Source organism: Hetaerina americana, unplaced genomic scaffold (genome assembly GCF_022747635.1).
Source record: "Hetaerina americana unplaced genomic scaffold, ioHetAmer1.1.p SCAF_101, whole genome shotgun sequence".
NCBI lineage: Eukaryota > Metazoa > Arthropoda > Insecta > Odonata > Calopterygidae > Hetaerina > Hetaerina americana.
Window position 1 is genome coordinate 75293 of NW_027286082.1, and position 26673 is coordinate 101965.

Sequence of the window (26673 nt, forward strand, 5' to 3'; positions counted from 1 at the left end):
TCCAATTGATAGAATCATGAGAAACTGAATTGTATGGCAGAAAGTAATAAGAAGTCTATAAAACTATAAGGTGAGGGGGGGCATGTTTTCCTTTTGTTAACAAAAATAATTTTATACCCTTATCTCCTACACTAAGAGCTCTGAATCCTACTTTTAATAAATCACCCTTTCTGCATGCAAGTTCATCACTGGTATTGCATCACGTGTGCCCCTCCCCTTCCTGAAATGAAACTGGTCGTCCCTCTCCAAGGAATGGCGGAAGTTTTGGAAATTGCAGAGTTTTTTCTACATTCACTTGGAATATGGAGGAATTCTGCAGCCTGAGACAGTGTCCTTCATCAAGCTTGTGAGAAATGCAGTCAAGGTAAGTTCAAGGAACTGACAAGCTTGCTATATGGAGTGGTATGAATAACCTCGGGTAATATGGTCAGCCAGAGAGCCAGTGAGATGGCTTTTGAGAAAAGGATGCTATCTATAAGAAACTTGAGGAAAAGGGAATTGTGGAATTGCCGAGTTTTTTGTGTCATTCCTTTGAATATGGATCAACTCCACATAGTTAAGCGTGAGACAGTGTTCTGATCATCTCCCATAAGCCTTCCTCTGAAGCACCATTTGGTGTTAGGTAAGTTAAACTTATTGTTTTGAAGTGCCTTTGCACTGCTGGCTTTCCATTTATCTTAGTGTTTTGTTAAAGGATATTTGTCAAATATCAGGGCATAATATCTATAATATAAGAACTGGTAATAGTAGTGGTGTTCAGGGGAGGCAATCGACAGCTAAGGTTATTTGTGCCATGAGATATATGCACAGGTAAGGATGAAGGGTGGAGAGAAACTGGGCATCGACATTAGCTTACTCTTATCAAAAGGCGCCAGGGGTCCTCCACGGCTTAACATCTCATCAGACTGATGGCATGCTCACTCAAAGTGCCTCAACCACAAAGCACCTCAAGTAGCGATTGAGTTACCTCTGAAGAATATTGGATGCCCCTGGGATTTGAACCCATGCCCTGAAGGGTGGGAAGCTGGTACGATAGCCAGCACAGGACCTCGATCCCCACAAGAATTGGTGCACAGTGGAGTTAATGGTGTAGGTTATAAAAGAAAGGGTGATCAAGATGGTGTGATCAAAACAAGGATTTGCAAGCTGATTGGAGATTAGTATTTCGCAGGAAGGGACAGAGAAATGTGCAAGTTTAATGAAAGAAACAAATATGCATTCAGTGGCACTCGCATTTCTACATCATTCTAAAGGATTTACGAGGCTAAGGAGTTTTGGCCCCCTCAATTCCATTTTAACCCTTTAAGCCACTATAGGAATTTAAATGCTTGTGCCTTACCTGCAGTATTCAATTTTTTGGCATCTCTCCATCTGCAGCATGGCAGAAAATAATTTGTATCTTTTCAAATGTATACTCTAACATTAAAAAAATTAACCCTATGTTTCATTGCTTATTCTATTGAGTAAAAATTTTACTTGCATAATATTTCATATTCTCACTTCTTCATTTGCCTTTAAGTTTCGAACCTCGGTTCTAAAATTTCAGTTTTGTATGATATTATTTTAAACAACTCTCTAAACTTAGACCTTCATTTCAGTCGGGTCAAGTCAATATGCTGTATCTTGCCTTTTACCTCATGAAGAGTGCACCTGACAAATTCTTTGTGGCCTGGGCTTCTTCCTGGTCGGCCATATCTTTTCAACCAAGTGCCTCTCAACCGAACTTCCTCACTTGAACTTGAATTATCAGATACACTGCTCACTTCACTTTTTACGTCCAAATCTTCTTATAAAATCTCTAGATTATCTTCACTCAAAAAACGTTTATCCCTTTTGGAATCCATTGAGTGTTATACTTTAGGTTTTTTTGCTTCTCTTTCTCAAGAAAGATATTAAAGATACTAGATGGTGGTGACTTCTTTTGCCCTCCCAACTGTTATGACAAAAGGATGATGCATGAATGGTTCCAGAGAAAATTGATAGTGAGATCATTTCAAGTAATAAAGATAAACAGAACCTGAGGACAAAGCCACAAAGCAAATAATTCACTTATCTCATTTTGAGGCTAAGGGCAAGGGTAGTATTAAATAAATTCAATGGTGCTGCAGAAAAACTTCAGAAACCAAGAGAGTGGAGCAGGACGTACGGCTCATGTCAATCTGCAAATGAGGCCTGCCGACTGCGACGTACCATGTACTGAGAACAGCGTTGGGGGGTTAAGAAAATGTTCTCAACCAAGAACCCCTTGCATCAGGCAATAAAGGGATTGGGGCTCAGGTCACTTTTGGTGGCCATTGCGGGAAATACCTGTGATGCACAATGGCAGAGTATTATGGAAATGCAGCAATTTACTGGGGAGTCAGGAAATTTTCATTTCATATTCCCAAAAGTGAAATCCTCCCTTAAAGGACACAATGTTGGGACCCTGAGTGCCATCAAAAGAGGCTTGCATGCCTGTACCCTGAAGGACCTTCCGGAATCTGCCAACCAGGGAGCTTTTGAGTCATGGAAAAGCTGCTGGCAAAATGTGTTGATTCTCAAGCGATTTACTTCATTGAATCGAGGCATCGTAGCAATATTTCAAATAAGTCTCATTTTCCAAAACTTTTCATTCAAACCTTGCATCGTTGGTGTGCTTTCATAATAAATATTCACTATCAACAATATCACCAGTATTTTAATCAGAAGATTGCTTCACTTCAGCCTTATTTGACTGATGGTACGAGGGTCATCCGGAAAGTAGTACCCGTTCGTGAAATAAAGACACAAAAGTAAATATTAACAAACATAAAAAATTTTATTTGAAAGAGGATACTTTAAACTACTTCTCAACATAATCTCCAAGCAAATTAAGGCATTTGTCATAACGTGTGACAAGTTTCTGTATTCCTGCTGCATAGTCCTTCGCCGCCAGCTCATTGAGATACGCGAGGGACCCATCTTGCACAAATTTTTGCATAATGCAGATGGTGTTTAACAATTTCATGAACAATTGTTCGAGAAACATTGGGAAAATGCTCACAGATGTCATCAATTGTGACGCGCCGATCGTTCCTCACGAATTCGTCAACTGAGCTCACCAGTTGGTCTGTAATGACAGACGGTCTCCCCGAACGCTCATCGTCGTGTGTGTTCCCCCTCCCCATGTTGAAGTTGCGACACCACCGCCGAACAGACGACTCGTCCATTACATTGTCTCCATACACCTCCTTTAATTGGCGATGAATATCACATGGGCGAACGTTTCTTGCATTGAGGAATTTAATCACTGCCCTCACTTCACAACTGGCGGCGTTCTCAATTTTTTTAAACATTGTAAACAATCACAGAAACAACACAGGCAATGCTAGCGTCACGCAACTTGGCTCAGAGAAGGCAGACAAGCCACTGAAGCTATCTGACCTCGTCCAGCGGCTACTCGCGTCGTCAGCACTTCATGCGGCACGAACGGGTACTACTTTCCGGATGGCCCTCGTATTTTATTGATATATATATGATTTAAATTAATGGTACAAAACAACTGTTAAGCAAACTGCCATTCATCTGTGTAGTCTATGCCAGTGAAATTGCATCATCACTAATGATGATGCCATTTCACTCTACCGGTTGAACTGTGCACCACTTGAAGCACCATTTCTGTGCATCACCAATGTAGAGAATGATATTTTGCCTATTTTAATAACGAAATTTGGAAAATTGTTTTAGTTACTGGATCACCTGTCAATGCGCAACCTTACTAGGAATTCTTTTTTTGAAGTATCAAAGTTGTACTCAGTTGAACTAGTTTTCCTTAAATTTAATGAATAATATATGTTTAAATTTTTGAAAGTAGGTAAAGGGAATATTAATGTTGTATTTATCCACAAAACATGTGGAATAATAATAATTAAAATCTTTATTATTTATATTTTCCTTCATATCTCTTGAGTTTACTAGACCTGTTTATTCTCTGTTCATTACATCACATTTTAATAATTTTATATACAAGATGTATCAATACTAATGTATATATGTGAATTAACACTGTCAGGGTAGGTCTTATGGCTAAACAAGTGTTTAATGATACATTATTTTGAAGTATACATGAGTTATTTACATAAGCTCAATAAAAATTTGTGTGGTATTTTAAATTTAATATAAGTTATTACTTGACAAAATTAACGATGTGAAGAAATTAAGAATGGGAATTATGTGGTAACTTACCCTCTCCTGACCATCAAACAAGGGAGGGCATCAACCTCCCTCCCTTTCACCATCCTCTGCTTTTTGCCTTGGTATTCTAATCCCTTATTATTTGTTGGAAAAAGGACATCTTAAATCTATCTCCTCTACACTTAATCTCACAAGTTTTATTGACATACTCCCTCCTACTGTAGTATAATGGAGGCAATGATAGTTTCAATATCACTCCTTAAGAGACATTTTTCCAATTTATGCGAGAGGTTTGATTTATATATATAGTATGTTGGATGTGCTACTAAGTTTATTGTAATGTTTTACAATCTAGTGTAGTATATTCAAAATGAAGCAACTGAAGGAAGCCATTATTACGAACTTCTATAAATTTATGTTTTTGGCCAGTGGGAAGCAATATAGTTTTAATGCTTCATTGACAGCTTTTCATGGAAAAATTCCCAAATGAGTCGTACATGCACACAATGTAGCCCAGTTGCATCTTACAGTGGTGGTGCTATTAGGACAGCAAGGGTTGCTGTATTGATTAGTATATCCTTCAGAGTCACAGAGTTAGTCATTTTGCAATTGAATGCTGTTACTTTGATTGAAGTGCCTCATTTGAATGCGAGAATGATGATTTAGTAGCTTTCACAGTTGGAGATGTTGAAATTATAGTTATGGAGCAAATCATTTCAGAAATGTTTAAGAGACCTCAATTGTTATATGATGACGAATAATAATATTTATTCTTCATTTTCACATGTTTTAGTCGAAAGAGCCGAGGATGGCTTCACCAGTTCAAGCTATGCCATTTAATCCAAGTGTTTTAAGAGTTGTCATTCCTGACTATTTGCTCATTTAAGAGTCATTGCTTTCTTACTAGGTTTGTTTAATCTAATAAATTTGTTGCAAAGTGGTTGAAGGTTGCTTTAAATAACAACTGCATAAAGAGTTGCCGTAAAATATTCACCACTTTTCTTAAATTCATAATTTGTTATTCATATGCAATCATCCACACGAGTATGGTTGAATCTGAGATTCAAAAAAGAACATTGTAGCCAGAATTAGAGAAAGAGGGTAATGGAAGTTATGCACCATAAATAAATTAGAACTTAGACATCATTCTAAATGCAATCATGGTATAATGCAGGGGGCGGCAACATAAATCCTGTTTTCAAAAAAAATAAGTTTTGTTGCTGCAACCTTTATTTAGAGGTGTTAAAAATCATAAATCTGATTACCTATGATAACTGATTTCCATGTATCAGCAGTCTCTCCTGACTTTTTCTTGCGGCAGCTTCATAGTTTTTTGGTAGAATTGAGTGGATTGGATTGGTAGAATGGATTGTTATTTATGACTTGTTTGGAAGGTTTAATGTATTCACAGACTTAAATTTCAATAGTGAATGGAAGAATAATTTTACAGGGTATTCAATTGGCCTACACACAATAAGAAATAGATAATACATTTGCCCAAGGGTTTAATTCTGTTTTAAACCTAACGTAATGGGTTCCATCAGCTTATAAAGATATTTTCTGTATTGAAATTATTGGTTAAATAATATACTTGTTAACAGACCAATGCTTTTATGCTTTTTTGGCGTATACTGATGGATTACATGAGCAATATCTCCACAAAACCACCTGGTACTTTGTATTGAATTTATTTATTCATCTGTGTGTATCTATTCATGCAACGTTGCAGGGTAAATACTGTAATTGCTCATCAATAAAGCACGCATTTATCTTATACAAAAATGTTCAGATTGTTGAAACAATGACGATGCGGGTTATGTAATAAAAATTGAACAAATCCAAATATTTACATACCCATGTCCACAATAATTTTAAGAAGAGTCTCTCAAAAATTAATCAGTCTGGAAGCATGTCATTCTAATTGCATTCTACAAGGTGTGATCAAAAGAAGACTGAACTGATTTTATTCTGCGCAAACCATTCAACGGATCGAAATGAAACATTGCGCCATCTAGCAACACAGCTGATGGCTGAAAGAGAGGTGGTGCATTTGTTTACATCGAATCGTATCACAGCAGCAGTGGTATGTGTCTTAATCTGTTCATTGCCGCGTACAATGGCAGCAATTAAGGAGCTAGAGGAACAGCGTGTGTGAGTGAAATTTTGTTTCAAACTTGGCAAAAGTGCTACAGAGACATTGGGAATGATTCAGCAAGCCTTTGTTAATGAAGCTATGAGTCGAAGCCAGTGTTTTGAGTGGTGCAGTCATTTTTAGTCGGGCAGAACCTCGACAGATGAAGATTCGCGAACACCTTCAACTTCAACAGACCCCAACCATGTCAAATTTTGAACAATTTGGTGCGGAAAAATGCCCGCATTACAATTTTGACAGACATTTTGGGCATGACGTGCATCGCATCAAAATTCGTCCCGCTGGTTCTGACTGATGAACAGAGACAAAAACGTGTAGGCATTGGTCAGGACTTCTTGGATGGAGCCAATGCTGACCCGAAGTTTCTTAAATCCATCTTAACCACTGACAAAACCTTGGTTTACGGCTATGATGACAAAGGCCCTGTCTTCTCAGTGAAAAGGTCTTGAATCTCTGCGACAAAAGAAAGCTCATGTGTCCCCGTCTGATGTGGAGGTCATGCTGGTGTTTCTTTGATTTGCAAGGGTTGATTCATTATGAATATGACCCTCAAGGTCAAGCCATCAACAAAGATTTCTGCCTTAGTGTAATGAAGAGGCTGAGGGTTGCAGTTTGCCGAAAGATGCCAGACATGCCGAGAAATAATGCACGGCATTTCCACCATAATAATGCACCATCTAACACGGCACTGATCGTGACAGAGCTTTTTGCTAGAACCGTAACTTCCGTGATCCCGCAGCCACCCTACTCTCCAGACGTGGCTCCTTCAGACATTTTTTTGGTTCCAAAGTTAAAATCAACCATCAAAGGGTGCCGATTCGACTCTATTGTGGACGTTAAAACTAATTGCATGGCAGACCTGAAGAGGATCCTTGTGGCAGTTTCCCAGGTAGGGTGTGAGAGCTGGAAGAAACGTTGGCAAAGGTCAGCCAAGGCATGTACTTTGAGGTCGACTAGTTCAATTAAGCTGGATCCGTCGAAATAACCAAGTTATATAATCAGTCCTGTGTTTTTTTGATCACACCTTGTATCCTAAGCTGCTTTTGGTTTCCCATAAAGAACTGGCACCCGAAAAATTTTATTTGAATTTGAAAGAAAATATCCAATGAGCAAGCATGAAGAAGACTACACAAGTAATTGAAAATTAAGGGGGTGCAAACATTCCTGAGGAAAGAGAACCAAGTCTCCTGGTGAGAGATATTATGCAAATTTGATGTTAATAAATGATTGAAATTGCATATATTATTATTATTAGGTAATCTACCGGTTGAGGTAGGGTTTTGGATGGCCACAGCTACTAAATAAATATTTTGTGATTCCTAACAAAATACGAAATCCAGTTTCCTACTCTACATCAGGTCCCTCTTCATCTCTGAGTACTTTCCTCCTTCCTTCATCCTGTCCAACCTCCCTATCCTGCTTCCCTTTCCTCGTTAACTTAACATTCTCCCCCTGTCTTCAACATCTCACTGCCGGTCAATACCCCCTTCATCCACTTTTCCTGCCTCCATAGGATTTCTCCCGACAAGATCTTTGCCCACCATACCAAGTACTTCCTAATTTGTTTTCTTGTCTGTCTATTTCACTTTTTCCCATTCTTCTCCACATCATATTTCAAAAGCCTCCTATCTATTGTATATTCTATCCTCCTGCTTCAATGATCAAGTTTTTGTGCCATACATGTCTCCTCCTCTGCACACACACGCTCCTTATCAAAGTTTTTACAAGTCTTTTCTTAAAATCCTTACTCAACGTCCCCGTCATTGACTCCCTCCTCCTTGTGAAAGCCTCTTTTCCCTACTCTCTATCCTTTTGGTTATGATCCTGAGAACAACTTTAGCGGCGTGGGAAATCAAACTTATTGTCCTGTATTCCTCACAAGATGTAACCTTTACCTTTTTCGGAATAAGAACTAAAATTTATCTCACTAAGTCTTCTGGCCAGATTACTTCCTCATAGATACTACGAATAAGCCCATATAGCGTCTTCCTCCTACATTTTCCTAAACATTTCAGTAGTTCAGCAGGAATGTCATCCACCCCCACGGCCTTATTTAGGTTTATCTCCCTGAATGCCCTTTCTATCTCATTGTTGAGTATCCCTGGACCTAAGATATCTTCCTCTACATCATGTTCCTTTTCTATGTCTAACTTTGTTGGTCTATAAAATATATATATATATATATATAGAAGAAAAGTATAATAAAGAACTTAGACCAACAAAGTTAGACATAGAAGAGGAACATGACGTAGAGGAAGATATCTTAGTTCCAGGCATACTCGACAATGAGATAGACAAAACTAGTATTTTCTTTAATTCATTCATTAGTATGCCTGTCATCAACTCACACCCATTTTACACCCAACCCACTCCCCACCTTACGTAAGTTTTTTTTCTCTCCTTGCTGCTCTGCCCCCCCCTTTGAAATAAATTCCAAAATAGGTGAGCTTCCAATTTTTGCCCCTGAATGTTCATTTAAATCATCCCATTTCTACAGATTCTCACCATAAAATAACACTAATCCTGTACTGTGATAATAAATAATTGTTTCCTGTTGGTAGACTGGCTAACAAATATTTGAATATCCACACACATGATTGATGGGTTCCCCACTTACTTCATCAGCCCTCCCATGATGTGTGCACAACTTACTACACCTAAATATTGAAAAGGTTGAGCTATATTGGCCATCGCTGGCTTCATCCCTTCTACCTTTTATCTCCATGTTACTTTGTTTACTTTATTCTTCTTTGCATTTTAGGAAATGTATGGGTAGCAGATAAGATGTGAATCCCTCTAGGATACTCCTACCTTAATTTATATGTGTACCTAGTTTACTAGATTGAATGCTTTATAAAAGTACAAGGTGCATAAAAATACATCCTCGCTATGATCGTATGCTCCTTTTTACTTGGTACCTCATTACTGACATGGTGTCACACATACTCCTCCAGGTTCCTGATTCAAACTGTTCATTGCCCTTATACTAATTTCCTCTCTTCTTTACTCAATGGTTGATGACCCTAGCTAATCTCTCACCTAAAGTAATATGTCAATAGATAGTTTTGAAATGAGAAAATCCTTTGGTGTGTGAAATCAAACTTCATTGTTCAATAGTCTTTTTGTACATCTGCTACTTTTTTTGGATATTATCCAAATAAATTTGTCTTACAGCCAAACCTGCCTCATAAATGCTATGACTGACACCATAAAAAATATTTTAAGCTGCATGCAAAATCAGATTTATTGCGATGAATACAAAACATATATTTATAGCCTTTTCCCTTTTTGGAATAGGGACTAACACTGATTTAACCAATTCTTCTGGCCAAATTCATTCTTTTGTAAATGCCAATAAATAGTTTAAAAAAATCTTCTTCCTGCACTATTTAAATATTTGAAAGTAACACAGGAATGTTTTCAACCCCCATGGCCTTTTTTTGTCAAAATTTCCTCCATCTTCTTTTGTCCATTTAATCAGTTAAGCCTTGAAATAAACTATTCTATGTACACCATTTATTATCATGATGTTGCTTGTTTAATTTCCTTGTAAAAGCTCTGTATTCCTTTCAACTATCTGTTATTTTGTGGCTCAACTCATATATTCTTGACTTATTGTTTGTTAATATTTTCCTTTCTTACTTCCTAACATTTTTCCACATTTCTATCTTCCTAATCATTCAGTCCATAATCCTTTGTCTTTCTTGTCCTTTTCCCATACCCATGTCCATTCCCATGCAGGAGGCAGAAGATATATTCCCATTTTGATATATCCCCAATTCTTCTCGATAGTCCCCAGCTTCCTTCCTTCAGTTACAATTTTTTCTGCTGCCTGAATATCCTCCCTCATTGTACTGATTCAATCAGATGCAAAATACCACTCTATTACTATATTGCTAATTACTAAATTGTGATCAGATCCACTCCTAGGAACAAGTGTAAATGTATTTTTCTGTTTCTCAATACAAAATTGACAATCTAACCAATCATTTTCTGAGTAGCCTCCCATGTAAACCTATGCCATTTGTGGTATCAAACCAAGTTTTGGTTGCTATTAATACCTGTCTTATCAATTGATTTCTTTAAGCGGTCATTTCTTGGTTAAAATTAGTAGTTCATCTGGTACTCTGGACTGATTCCTGGACCTATCTCATTTTGCAGAAGATAAACAACTTTAATATTTTTCCGGAGTAATTGGTCTATTACGCTTGCCCAATGGCCTCCCTGCATAATCCCCCCACCCCGGTCTTTGCGGGGAACGAAAGCCAAAGCCCCTCCCATCCCAACTCCCCCATTCGATTCCTATCACACGGTGTAGGAGGCCCACCAGCCAATCTCATGAGTCATGGAATTAAACTGGTATTCGCGGTCAACAGCTCCCTCTCTCTTTAGGTAACACTCCAGCTGACCCATTTTACATCGACCCCGAGAGTTAAATGAGGAGACCTCTGCATTAGATCTTGTGTAGTGTGGTATACAGGATTAGCAGCCATGACCTCTTTTCAATTTACTGCTAACGGCTTCAGAAAGTTTGACTTGAGCAATACTTGTTCATCCCCCACCCCCTTGCATTACGTTTCTGCGTCATCGTATTACGTCATTTGTTCATTTGTGAGGACACTACTTTTTCACAACTCGCCCTCATTCTGCGCCGACTCTTCGCAGTGATCGGAGGTAAGAAGCTCCATCCATGCATGAAGCCCAAACTAAGAACATTGCTCATTAAAGCAATCCAGTAATAAGCATACAATAGTTCTCAACGTACGTTTTTTAATTAAATTAACAATTTTGGCTCGAATTACGCGATGATGGCACGCAGTTCTTTCGAAACAGTTAACTTCGATTATGTGCATCTGCACAGGGAGTGATAAGAATATTTTATTCTTACCACGCGCGTGAGGGTTCGATATTCTTACCTGTTAGAGGCTTACTGTTGGCTGTTCTAATTAGTGCGTAATCATTTTACCGAATTCTGTGAAATGTAAAATCGTTATTTTATGTAATACTATCCCTTGTGTTTTAGGATGCGTCGTGCTTTCAATGCCGAACTAAGAAGTCGTGAACTGAGTCCTAGACCTCCTTTTCTTAGTTTTAGCTGTCCTGGTATTATTTCCCTAATCCACTCGACAATTGATTTTCGTTTTCTCTGATGATGATCCTTTTTAAATTTGTTCCAGGGAATTCAAGGGGTGAATAAGGAACTGGTGAGAAATTCCAAACGGGTTGGATCGGAAAGAACTCAATCTTCTAGCTCCATGGGAAGAAGTCGTGACAGTAGGAAGACCACGGAATAACCCAGCCAAGGAGTTCGAAATCGATAGCTGGTGGAAATCGTGGTAAGTAGGTAACGTTTCATATTCAGGGTGATATGTAGATAACTGAGGATTTTATCAATGTTCTGAGTTCAAAATGCACAGATGTACATTCCATGAGTGGCCCATTTCCATAACCATTCTTCGCATAGGAGCGGCGTCGTCGTGGTTAAAGTGTTTTCGCACGTAAACCCTATTGGGTTACGACACGGACGCCCTTAGACATTAGGTGAAATCTTCTCAATTTTTACAAACGTATTTTCGTTTTACGTATCACTACGCACATAAGTATTACTACAACAGTTTCTAGTGGCATAAGTAAAATAAGAATGATTTACTTTACGTAAGAATCGGAAGGTGACTTAGCTCTTCGGTTTTCATTCGGAACCTAATTAATAAAGACGACTTAGTTACGTACTCCCTCAGATTACTTCTATGCTCTTCTACTAGTAGTAAGCACGTTAATCGTGTTTAGATTGCATATAGTATTAGATAAGGAGATATTATTTCTTCTCTCTGAAAAAATCACTCTTAAAATTTTACGTACTTGAGGAAATATTACGTCAGCATGTCCACAATCTGGAGCATGCGGTCAATGCGCATTTAAAAAAAATATTTTTTCGACTTTTCACGAGTGCATTATTCCAAACGACTATTCGCGACATTCGCATTGGAATGCGGTTGTCGCGGAAAAATAGGATGGATGATCTAGTAATGATCTACAAGAACGAATCACGAAGAGATTTTGTGAATATCTTCATCGTAACTATAGTATTTCTGCTGACATCACTTGTGTAATTTCTTGATGAACGTCTATTAGCCTGTCGTTAGAATTTCGATTAAATTGCACGTAGTGGACACGGGGAAGTGTTATGTGGTATTTGATAAACAAGAATGGTATTAATTCACGTTGAACCCTTTTTAATAATTACTAAGGTACACCCTATCATTACTTTTTAATAATTCTGCGAGTCGCTACAAGTCTATTACTCGAATTCTTCTCCTCGAATTACTTGAACGCATCAATTTATAAAAACTATTGATTGATGGTGTGAGCTTTTCGCGGTTAATAGGATGGTTTAATAATAGTCTGTTTATTTCGTCCTAATAACTTACTGACATTACTCGTATAACTTTATATTTATTGCTCAAGACATCTTTGGGAGCAAGATGGAAGCAAATAGAGATTTAGTTAATTTCTTCCTAATAACTTACTTTTTATTCGTACATTTAACTATTACCGACATTCTTTTTACACCATCTTCTTAAAAATATTTACTGGCATAATTCGTTAAAGTATTAGGTGAACGTCTTAGCCGGTCTTTCGAATTTCAATCAGATTTACCAAGGAGATATTAGTTAGATAACAGCAATATTTTTAAAGTAAGAATGATACCTCGAATTCACCTTGAGTAAGAATCGTAAGGCAAAGTTAACCTTTGATATCGATTGAAATCCTATTTATATAATAATTACTATCGTGCATCCTAAGAATATTTCATTAATTATTCTTTGAGTCGCTGTTAGCCTGTTCCTCGAATTCAGATTCAATTTAGTACAATAGACACTTTGTCCTCTCCCCGCTTAAGTCGCTTCCTCATAATTTTAGGTAATCCAGATGATTTTACGTCATCAATGATCTTTGTAAAGCAATGCGCATTAAGTGTCTTTTATTGTCATTTATTTCGATTTAGTTTCCATGAATGCATTTGAGGTCGATAAACATTCTTTGCATAAGAACGTCTTTGTTGTGGCTAAATAGGAAATTCATCTCGGGGTACAAGATGGAAGCTTTTAGGCATTGGGGTTTATGTGTTTTCCTAATTAAGAGTCGACAAGTTTAAAAAGTTTCCAACCTCAAACATTTTAGAAAAAAAGTGTTGCATCTTTGTTAGATCGGCAACTTTTCAGACGCCCGAATGTTGTAACTAATTTCTGACATTATTCGTCAAATAAGTCGGTGAACTTCCATTCGAAGGCCCCTAAAAATCGCTGTCTCATATTTTCACGCATTCTTAGTCGACAAATATTTATGACAACAATTATCTTAATTAATAACTAGCATTTCCAACATACGATTTGGTTTTTACTAATATATTACTATTGGCATATACTCTCCATGAGTGCATTATTCCACAACTATTTACTGTATAGGGGCGTTGTTGTCGCAGCTGAATATAAATGATATGTTCCAAAGTAACTGCAGGAGATGCCGCAACAGTAACTTTTAACAGAGTCATCCGCCAATGTGCATTTCAAGGCAAGAGTTTAAAAATCATTCGCCTTGACTGGGATGTATTTCATCCTGGGTTACAAGGCTGAAGCACTTACACATTTGGTGAATTTCTTTAATTACCACTAACCTATATACTGACGTCACATTGTTTCGTTGAACTCTATTAGCCAGTTATTCGAATTTCGAATCAAGTTTACAAAAGTGACATTTGTCGGTTTCCGGTGGATGTTGTAAATGAAATACTTGTAAAAACTTCTATAACCTAAGCCCTTAGACATTTAGTGAATTTGTTCCTCATTATCTTCTAATTTACTTACGGACATTACTCATTTAAATTTCAGTAAACGCCTATTCTGAAACGAAATTTGCCAGCGTCAAGTTGTATTGGTTATATAAAAATGATACTTAATATGCCTTGAAGGAAGGAATCGTTAGGTGAAGAAGCTCTTTCATGTTGATTGAAATCCATTTTATTAATTACTTACGAACTTCCTCCCAGGGGCGTATTTACCAGTACGTCAGCTACGCCTTGGCGTAGGTCGTCAGCTCCCAGGGGGGGCGTCATAAGTCCGGGAATTTTTATTTCATCAGTTTTTTCAATTTTTTTGATGGGAACATATTGATTCAAAATCCCGCGCGTTTTCTTATTTAGAAAAAAGGTTCCATCATAGGCCGCCAGGAGTGAGAATCCTGTGTTTACATTAGTCATTGTCTTGCGAATGATCACGCTATTGCTTTTTTCGCTAGTTCCTGTTGCTAGGCGCGAGGACCTTGGGGACACATTGAATTTGGGTCGCTTTATATAAACACAAGCTCTGAATTGTGAAAATTAATTCCTTAAGGGGGCGGCAGACATTGACTATATATGGCGTAGGGCGGCAAATGGGGTTAATACGCCCCTGCTTCCTCCATTTACTTTTCAAATGATTATTCGAGGTGCTATTAGCCCGTTATTCAAACTAAGATTACATTTAATATATGAGGCACATTCTTATCTCCCCTCAAAATCGCTGTAAATACTCTTGGTAACATCACCTCAGCAATTATCTTAATAAATATCTCTGATAAAATCACTCCTATAAATTTACTTCAACTTTTAAAACAATATATTTTTGACTAACTTTCCATCAGTCCATCTTTTACAATTATTCGCATAGGTTGCTTTTCGCGGTTTCTAGGATAGATATAATATTAATCTCCGGTTGCAAGACGGAAGCACATAGAGATATAGTTCTACTTCGTGCCTAATGACTAATTAACATGATGACTTATATTACTCGTTAATTTATTTGTTGAACATTTATTAGCCAGTCATTAGATTTGCCATTAAATTTAGCAAGTAGATATTATTTAGTTACCAGCAAAAGTTGTTAAATGAGAATGACATTTAATTCACAAGAAAGAATCATAAGGAGAAGTGGCTCTTTGATATTGATTGAAATCCTTTTTAATTATTACAAACCTACTCTCTCAGATTAGTTTTTAAATTATTCTGCTAGTCCTTTTCAGCCAGTTTCCCGAATTTGGATTACAGTTAACATTAAAAGTACTTTCGTCTCTCTCTATGAAAACGCTGGCTCACATATATTACCTACGCTTCGTAATATACAGTCAAAAATTATCTAAATTAATTATAGCTCATTTCTAACAACCTTGTTATTTTTATCGATTTAAATTCCATGAGTAAATCATTCCAAAACCATTTCTCGAATAGGAATAACTTTGTTGGGTTGACGTGTGTATGCAGTGACTGATGTTAAAACTATTTAAATATTAGGAATTTACATTGATACAAAACTTAACTGGGAGACTCACATCAGTCAGACCTGTAATACACTGAGAAGAGGTGCATTTATGTTAAGAAAGCTCAACTTTCTCAATTCCAATGAGTATTGTTTAATACTTTATCATGTGTTCTTTCAATGTCATTTGAATTATGGTGTTGAATTATGGGGTCATTCCCCATATTTTAAACAAATTTTACCACTGCAAAAGAGAGCTATGCACACCCCACCCCATGGTTCCTGCCAGCAATATTAATCTGAATCATGACTGTATTTAGTTCATATATCTTTAAGGCTCTCATTCATTTGAAAGTCAATATAGAATCTTACCAATTAAGAACTAATATCCAAAACAACTCCACAAGAGGTAAATCACTAAATGGATATTTATCATAAATAAATTGATGGGTAATCATATTTCACTCACCTTTTGTGTTAAACGTCAGTAATATAATCTTTCCCACTTTTTCTTTTACCGCTAATCATAAGAATACCCACAGAAGACATTTTAATATAACGGAATGATAAAGTGCACAACAGAATTTGTCAAGATTCTTCACAATGCCATATAATAGGCATTGCTAAAAACTAGCAAGATTTCCCAAAAACTTATCCTTACGTTTCATTCCAGCTAAGAGCAGAAACACGTCACTAGAAAATAAACGGCATGAATTATAAAGAAACGTCAATATATTTTTTAAAAACTCACGCCCATAGAGCACAGGACAAACAATTAAGAAGCAAAAAAGGCAATTCCCGTTCATGCAATGTGGTTAAGAGAAGAGATTGATATTTTCTAAATGCTAAGTTAGCAGTTCCATGTACATCCGAAACGCGTCAGCAGCGGTCAAGTAGATGCATTTCAAGTATTAATATGACCTCATTGCAAAGGAAAGAAGTAATCAATAATTTTATCATAAATACTGCTATTTATTTTCATAGCTACTTATTAAAATAGCATTTCATAATTCTCGAAATTTTACTTCCTTGCAAGACTTCCATGTCATGCAAATCTTTTGCTTTCATATAATTTTTACTGGGCAGTAAAACAGCCAACTGGATTTTCTGCCCGCCTAAATAATGTAATTACCAATTAATGTCCTGAACTGTTTAGTTTAAGTGATATTGACTCTCTCCCATTTGACCATCAAGGCTTCACTATTAAAAGACAAAATAACTCAAAAGATATTCTCAAATAGGGGTAAAACCATAATCACGAGGCCCGTAATTATAGAAGGTTGAGAGAGTTTCCAACTGCTTCTATCTTGAATGAATTGGAATGGTATTTACACAGACTCTGTATAGAAAACTTGTTTTAAGGTAACTTCTTTGACATTTTTGAACAATGATTTCCGAAAAAATACTAAACTCCATGCCCACTAAAAATAAAAATAATCTCTGGTATACTGGGGAATTATTAGCTCTTAGAAATGATTTACTTAGCTACTATAACTCTAACAAAATCAGCGGAAGCCTGCATGACAAAGAGGCTTACTTGATATAGATAATATCACAAAGTTAAGTGTGCAAAAAATAAAGCTTATTAGCATTTCATATTGAATTCAAAAAATTTACAAAGGGCAGAGTAATCAATCAAGCAGTTGGTCATGGTAATGGAAAGGAAAATCTTCCTTTTATCCCAGATGCTGTAAATAATTTTTCTTTAAAGCTGTTAAAGACAATTTTTTCTCTCATATCATTGATGCTGCCCACAAACCTTTTTTTTATTTGGTATGGAATCTTATGGATTGCCCTTAGTTTAGATATCTTTGAGGCTCTGATTCATGTGAAAGTTAATCTAGAAACTTACCAATAAAGATCTAACATCCATAAATACCCCACAAGAGGTAGATCAAATCTAAATACTACATATTGTAGATTGTCATCAACTTTACACATTTCATAATATAAACATATGACTGTATAACTATCTGCCTACTCAGTTAAAATCAGACTGTATCCAGAGTCTCAAGAATAGGGTATATACCTGATTACTTGCTCACCCACTTTACTCATTTGATGAATTCTTTTGTGACAATCTTCGTGGCATCTAAGAACTCATTTTTATGTAAAATAATATTTATATTGATGACATTTAATATGGTTGTACCATTTTTCAAAATGAATCAAGTATTATTATTATTATGCCGGTTGATACGATGGATTGAACTCGGATTACTAGACGAATTCTCTTAAATATATAGTGAATTTTTCCTAATAACTTTGAAACTAGGTATTGAAATTACTTATAAATTATTCGATGAACTTCTATTAGGCTGTCATTTGACTAAGGTGATAATATTTAATGGCTAGAGGTATTTGTCAAATAAAAATGATACTTGATTCTCCTTGAAGTAACAATCCTAAGGGGAAGTAGCTCTTATATATTGATTTAAATCCTTGGTTTAATGACTATTGACCTACCATATCAGATTACTTTTTAATTTATTCTTCGAGTCCCTATTAGCATGTTTCTTGATTTTAGATTACAGTTGGCATTAGAGGTACTTTCTTCTCTCCCCGAAAAATTACCGTCTCATAATTTTTACTGCTCTTTGATATATTAACAATTATCTAAATTAATTAATACGCCTTTAAAACAAACGTATAGGTTATTTCGATTTGCGTTTCTTTAGTGCACCATTTCATAACCATAATCCGCATGAGAGCGTCGTTTTTATGCGTGAATAGGAGCAAGTTTCCAGCGGTATACGTAAAATAAGAATGATTCATTTTAGGTAAGAATCGGAAGGTGAATTAGCTCTTTTATATTAATTTAGATAACATTTAGTATTTGAGATAATTTGTCCACAAAGGCTGTCTCACAATTTGACGTAACCCAGGCAATATTACATCAACATATCTCTTTTGTCATTCCGTATTATTCAAAAGTGTATATTTTTTCGACTTACTTTCCATGAGTGCATCATTACCTGATGATTTCGCATACAAGCGTTGTCACGGATTAATAGGAATGATATGGAATTCATCTTGGGTGAAAACATTGGAGTCCCTTGACATCGTTTGAATTTTTCTCCGTTTTTACTTTTTTGCTGAAGTCACTCGTTCAATTTATCGATGAGCATCTACTAGCATGTCATTTGAATTCCGATTAAATTTGATGCTGTACACATTTGTAAATGTTTGGTGGTATTTGTTAAATAAGAATGACAGTGATTTGCCTTGAATTTAGAATCGTCAGGCAGTGAAGCTCTTTATATAGTTACTTTAAATAGTTACTACCGTACCCCAATATTATTTTAAAATTATTTTGCAAGTCGCTTATTGCCCGTTACTCGAATTTAGAATACAATTTAGTATTAGACGTACTTCCTCATCTCTGCCCCCATAGTTTTCAGTGCTAATTGTAACAATAAAATTGATTCCTCCCAAATCACAAAGCTTGGGAGAAGCTGCAGGCTACAATCCCTGGGAATCAAACCATGTAATATTAGATCAACAATTATCTAAATAATTGATACGTATTTATAATATACGAATTATTTTTCCATTTAATTTTCTTTAGTGCACCATTTCATAACAATTATTCGCATTAGAGCGTCGTCACGGCTCAGTGGGAATGTTGTGCTACTGATCTCGGATTACAAGACGAACGCGCGTGAATAAACATCTTAATGTGAAATTCTCCCTGATAACTCACTAACGTATTTACTCTTTAACTTATTCGGTGAAAGTTGCTTGCGGACTGATTAAATTATGCCTCTGTCTAAAACAGCACCTGTTGTATTTTTAAAATTCAAATGTTAAGGCAGATCTAAATACCACATTTTAACAAGATTCTGCATATTTTGCCCTATTTCACCAGGCCATCAATCCTCCTCAAATATATCCATTCATACACAGTCCATGCTTTTGCGGTCATTTATGCCAGCCTAATGGGTATGTAGCTTTATTTTCAAAACATGGGCGGTTCCAATTCACAATTTATGGACTTTCCTTGACAAGGTGAAGTCATAACAACAGTTACAGGCAGGAAGTTAAATTAATATTATATGAGTCATATGAGGGTAAGTGAACGGAATGGAATTTCATACTTTGAGAAAGTAGTGACATCGCATCCTGACTTTTGTAAATTTCAAAATTGAATCAAGAGGAAATCCTGCAGCATTTACTATTCATTAGTGGTATTGGTGTAATATCTTGCAGTATGTAAACAGGCCAATGTTATATCTTATTCCCTAAGTCAAAGGCCCAAATGACTCCTTGGTACATAGTGTAGGAAACACTCGACTAAGCCACTTGACGCAGTCTACCCCGACCCGTTGACGCATTGAACGATCGCGACTGTACCAAAAGACAAGAGCCAAGTGAAAATGTGAAAAGGTTATTCATTTCATGAGTGGGGCACATTTATTTAATATTTCTTCGGAGAAATGGGTCTACTGCGCTTGTCTAATGGCCTCCCTGCATGATCCCCCCCCCCCCCGGTCTTTGCGGGGAACGAAAGCCAAAGCCCCTCCCATCCCAACTCCCCCATTCGATTCCTATCACACGGTGTAGGAGGCCCACCAGCCAATCTCATGAGTCATGGAATTAAACTGGTATTCGCGGTCAACAGCTCCCTCTCTCTTTAGGTAACACTCCAGCTGACCCATTTTACATCGACCCCGAGAGTTAAATGAGGAGACCTCTGCATTAGATCTTGTGTAGTGTGGTATACAGGATTAGCAGCCATGACCTCTTTTCAATTTACTGCTAACGGCTTCAGAAAGTTTGACTTGAGCAATACTTGTTCATCCCCCACCCCCTTGCATTACGTTTCTGCGTCATCGTATTACGTCATTTGTTCATTTGTGAGGACACTACTTTTTCACATTTCGCCCTCATTCTGCGCCGACTCTTCGCAGTGATCGGAGGTAAGAAGCTCCATCCATGCATGAAGCCCAAACTAAGAACATTGCTCATTAAAGCAATCCAGTAATAAGCATACAATAGTTCTCAACGTACGTTTTTTAATTAAATTAACAATTTTGGCTCGAATTACGCGATGATGGCACGCAGTTCTTTCGAAACAGTTAACTTCGATTATGTGCATCTGCACAGGGAGTGATAAGAATATTTTATTCTTACCACGCGCGTGAGGGTTCGATATTCTTACCTGTTAGAGGCTTACTGTTGGCTGTTCTAATTAGTGCGTAATCATTTTACCGAATTCTGTGAAATGTAAAATCGTTATTTTATGTAATACTATCCCTTGTGTTTTAGGATGCGTCGTGCTTTCAATGCCGAACTAAGAAGTCGTGAACTGAGTCCTAGACCTCCTTTTCTTAGTTTTAGCTGTCCTGGTATTATTTCCCTAATCCACTCGACAATTGATTTTCGTTTTCTCTGATGATGATCCTTTTTAAATTTGTTCCAGGGAATTCAAGGGGTGAATAAGGAACTGGTGAGAAATTCCAAACGGGTTGGATCGGAAAGAACTCAATCTTCTAGCTCCATGGGAAGAAGTCGTGACAGTAGGAAGACCACGGAATAACCCAGCCAAGGAGTTCGAAATCGATAGCTGGTGGAAATCGTGGTAAGTAGGTAACGTTTCATATTCAGGGTGATATGTAGATAACTGAGGATTTTATCAATGTTCTGAGTTCAAAATGCACAGATGTACATTCCATGAGTGGCCCATTTCCATAACCATTCTTCGCATAGGAGCGGCGTCGTCGTGGTTAAAGTGTTTTCGCACGTAAACCCTATTGGGTTACGACACGGACGCCCTTAGACATTAGGTGAAATCTTCTCAATTTTTACAAACGTATTTTCGTTTTACGTATCACTACGCACATAAGTATTACTACAACAGTTTCTAGTGGCATAAGTAAAATAAGAATGATTTACTTTACGTAAGAATCGGAAGGTGACTTAGCTCTTCGGTTTTCATTCGGAACCTAATTAATAAAGACGACTTAGTTACGTACTCCCTCAGATTACTTCTATGCTCTTCTACTAGTAGTAAGCACGTTAATCGTGTTTAGATTGCATATAGTATTAGATAAGGAGATATTATTTCTTCTCTCTGAAAAAATCACTCTTAAAATTTTACGTACTTGAGGAAATATTACGTCAGCATGTCCACAATCTGGAGCATGCGGTCAATGCGCATTTAAAAAAAATATTTTTTCGACTTTTCACGAGTGCATTATTCCAAACGACTATTCGCGACATTCGCATTGGAATGCGGTTGTCGCGGAAAAATAGGATGGATGATCTAGTAATGATCTACAAGAACGAATCACGAAGAGATTTTGTGAATATCTTCATCGTAACTATAGTATTTCTGCTGACATCACTTGTGTAATTTCTTGATGAACGTCTATTAGCCTGTCGTTAGAATTTCGATTAAATTGCACGTAGTGGACACGGGGAAGTGTTATGTGGTATTTGATAAACAAGAATGGTATTAATTCACGTTGAACCCTTTTTAATAATTACTAAGGTACACCCTATCATTACTTTTTAATAATTCTGCGAGTCGCTACAAGTCTATTACTCGAATTCTTCTCCTCGAATTACTTGAACGCATCAATTTATAAAAACTATTGATTGATGGTGTGAGCTTTTCGCGGTTAATAGGATGGTTTAATAATAGTCTGTTTATTTCGTCCTAATAACTTACTGACATTACTCGTATAACTTTATATTTATTGCTCAAGACATCTTTGGGAGCAAGATGGAAGCAAATAGAGATTTAGTTAATTTCTTCCTAATAACTTACTTTTTATTCGTACATTTAACTATTACCGACATTCTTTTTACACCATCTTCTTAAAAATATTTACTGGCATAATTCGTTAAAGTATTAGGTGAACGTCTTAGCCGGTCTTTCGAATTTCAATCAGATTTACCAAGGAGATATTAGTTAGATAACAGCAATATTTTTAAAGTAAGAATGATACCTCGAATTCACCTTGAGTAAGAATCGTAAGGCAAAGTTAACCTTTGATATCGATTGAAATCCTATTTATATAATAATTACTATCGTGCATCCTAAGAATATTTCATTAATTATTCTTTGAGTCGCTGTTAGCCTGTTCCTCGAATTCAGATTCAATTTAGTACAATAGACACTTTGTCCTCTCCCCGCTTAAGTCGCTTCCTCATAATTTTAGGTAATCCAGATGATTTTACGTCATCAATGATCTTTGTAAAGCAATGCGCATTAAGTGTCTTTTATTGTCATTTATTTCGATTTAGTTTCCATGAATGCATTTGAGGTCCATAAAAATTCTTTGCATAAGAACGTCTTTGTTGTGGCTAAATAGGAAATTCATCTCGGGGTACAAGATGGAAGCTTTTAGGCATTGGGGTTTAGGTGTTTTCCTAATTAAGAGTCGACAAGTTTAAAAAGTTTCCAACCTCAAACATTTTAGAAAAAAAGTGTTGCATCTTTGTTAGATCGGCAACTTTTCAGACGCCCGAATGTTGTAACTAATTTCTGACATTATTTGTCAAATAAGTCGGTGAACTTCCATTCGAACGCCCCTAAAAATCGCTGTCTCATATTTTAACGCATTCTTAGTCGACAAATATTTATGACAACAATTATCTTAATTAATAACTAGCATTTCCAACATACGATTTGGTTTTTACTAATATATTACTAATGGCATATACTTCCCATGAGTGCATTACTCCACAGTTATTTACTGTATAGGGGCGTTGCTGTCGCAGCTGAATAGAAATGATATGTTCCAAAGAAACTGCGGGAGATGCCGCAACAGTACCTTCTAACAGAGTCATCCGCTAATGTGCATTTCAAGGCAAGAGTTTAAAAATCATTCGCCTTGACTGGGATGTATTTCATCCTGGGTTAAATGGATGAAGCACTTAAACATTTGGCGAATTTCTTTAATTACCACTAACCTATTAATGACGTTACATTGTTTCGTTAAACTCTGTTAGCCAGTCATTCGAATTTCGAATCAAGTTTACGTAAGTGACATTTGTCGGTTTCTGGTGGTTGTTGTTAATTAAATGTTTGTAAAAACTTCTATAACCTAAGCTCTTAGACATTTAGTAAATTTTTTTTATTACCTTCTAATTTACTTACGGACATTACTCGTTTATATTTCGGTAAACGCCTATTCTCGAACTAAATTTGCCATTGTCAAATGGTATTGGTCAAATAAAAATGATACTTAATACGCCTTGAAGGAAGGAATCGTAAGGTGAAGTAGCTCTTTCATATTGATTGAAATCCTATTCAATAATTACTTACTAGCTTCCTCCCAGGGGCGTATTTACCTGCACGCCAACTACGCCTTAGCGTAGGGCGTCAGCCCACAGGGGGGCGGCGGCATAAGTCCGGGAATTTTATTTCTTCAGTTGTTTCAATTTTTTTAATGCAAGCATATTGATTCAAAATCCCACGCGTTTTCTTTTTAGAAAAAAGGTTCCACCAATGGCCGCCAGAAGCGAGAATCCTGTGTTTACATTGGTCATTGTACTGCGAATGATCACGCTATTGCTTTTTTCGCTAGTTCCTGTTGTTAGGCGCGAGGACCTTGTGGACACATTGAATTTGGTTCGCATTATTCAAACACAAGCTCTGAATTGTGAAAATTAATTCCTTAAGGGGGCAGAAGACATTGACTATATATAGCGTAGGGCGGCAAATGGGGTTAATACACCCCTGCTTCCTCCAATTACTTTTCAAATGATTATGCGAGGTCCTATTAGCCAGTTATTCGAACTAAGATTACTTTGCACATTCTTATGTGCCCTCAAAATCGCTGTAAGTACTCTCGGTAACATGATCTCAGCAATTATCTTAATTAATGCTTATTTCTAAAAAGCATGAGTTTTTAAATTTACATCCAATTCGTAAATCATTCCAAAACCATTCTCCGCATGGAAATGTGACACGTGTGCATTGCAGGACGAATGCGCTAGAACATTTATAGAATTTCTTCTTTATAACTTACTGACATTATGCGTTCAATTATTCAGTGAACATCTATTAGCTAGTCATTCGAAATCCGATTAAATTTAGGAAGCAGATAATAGTTAGTTTTCAGTGGTTTTTTTTAGGTATTACCTAATTAACCTTGACGTAAAAATCGTACTATTTGTTGTTTTTCATGTCTGCAAGACTATCATTCGAATTTCGATTGAATTATACATGAGGAACATTTTTCATTCATCAGTGGGATTTGTTAAAAAAGAATCTCACGAGGGGGACCCCAAAAGTAACGGGAATTCGGCTGCGGTACTTTATTCGGCCGGTCGTATGTCAGGCTAACGTCACATGCGTAAGTATGCGCAGCGCCGTCGCTGTGACAAGATTGGTCCGTCCGCGAGAGTTGTTTCAGTGAAAGTAATTTTTTATTTCATATTTTGTGGCATGATGTGTGAATTTAACTCAAGAGGCCACATGACGCAAAGATTTGAACAATTTTGAATCCGACCCCGACCCGTCAACGCATTGACCGATCGCGACTGTAGAAAAGGACCAGAGCAAATTGAAAGTGTGAAAAGGTTATTCATTTCATGAGTAGGGCACATTTATTTACTATTTCTCCGGAGTAATGGGTCTACTGCCCTTGTCCAATGGCCTCGCTGCACAATCCCCCCCTCCCCCTCACTCTGCGTCGACTCTTCGCAGCGGTCGGAGGTAATATTTAATTGTATTTCTATACAATGATAGTTCAGCTTGGTGTCACGGGAAAGCAAACTTATTGTTCTGCAATCCACACATGATTTAGCCTTTACCTTTTATCAAACAGGAACCAATGCTGATCTCGTATAACATTCTGGCTATATTCCTTCCTCTCAGATACTATGAATCAGTCCATACATTGTCTCTTCCTACCACATTTTTGTAAACCTTTTAGTAGTTCCACAGAAATTCTGTCTACCCACCCGGCCTTATTTGATTTCATCCCCCCCTACTGTCCATTCTAACATTGTCTAGTATGCATGGACCTAAGCTACAGGCTGTATGTTCATCTAATTCATGTTCCCTTTCTATGTCTAAGCTTGTTAGCCTATGTTCATTACTATACAGTTCTTCTTACATCCAAAATATACTTAAAAACACCTTCTTTTATCTATGGCATGCACCAGTTAGTACAGTTATGTTGGAATACTCTGGAAACACAGACACAGCATGTGTGGCTGCCATTGGGGCCGCTGGTGCCTTTGCATCATAAATTGGTCTTTTTCCTTCAAATGGTCACATTTCTTTGATATCCAGGCTTGGGATAACTCAAGCTGCTTGGAAGTGCATTGCATCTGCAGTGAACTGATTCGCTGAAAATTGTCATATCTTGTACCACACTCCTGCTCCATTAATCCTCGGCCATAAATGAGAGGTTCAGATGTAATCTGAATACCAGCGCAATGATGAATGGGGCCAGTATGTTGCTTTTCATGTTGTTTGATTTTGAGTGATGTAATCTGGCGTATATTGATTGCATGATAGCTTCTTTGGAAAAAATATGGCATTTAATGAATTTTTTCACAGGAAATATCTTACACAAGCAAAATGTACTATTGCTGATGTGAAAAATTTTCATGTCATTTTATCTCTTATATAATAGCGGATGACTCCGTTAAAAGTTACTGTTGCGGCATCTCCCGCAGTTTCTTTGGAATTTGGCAAAGGGAAAACACCATACGTGTTTAAAGTTGGCTTTAACCTCGTGGACAGTGGCGCCTCGCGCACGACTACGAATACATGTGACATTGTATGTACGGTATTTCGTCATAACATCTAGTTCCTTTAAAAGCCCCAAAATTTCAGAGTTCAAGAGGACGCCTCGGTAGCTTAAGTGGCTAAAGCACTCGACCGGATATTGAGGGATCTGGGTTCGAGTCCCAGTCAAGGCGAATGATTTTTACGCTCTGAAATTGTTGCATTGAGATGGTCATTTCATAGTGAAAATTACTTTTTGATTTGGTTTAACACCAACCTCTGGGTTAATGTTCAGGCATATCTCATTTTAGTGACAGGTAGTGTAATTATCATTTAACTGATAAAATCATGTCCCAGTCTAAAACAGCGACTTTGGTATTTTTATA

General features: G+C 37.0%; 1 long non-coding RNA gene across 1 annotated transcript in view; it reads left to right on the plus strand.

The window, feature by feature from the left end:
- The first annotated feature begins 304 nt into the window (after positions 1-304).
- Positions 305-26673, plus strand: part of LOC139700464 (uncharacterized) — a 33363-nt gene continuing 6994 nt past the window's right edge. Inside the window, exons 1-3 of the long non-coding RNA XR_011703694.1 lie at positions 305-364; positions 11482-11640; positions 21017-21175. This is a non-coding gene — a long non-coding RNA (uncharacterized lncRNA). The remainder of the gene's footprint in view (positions 365-11481; positions 11641-21016; positions 21176-26673) is intronic.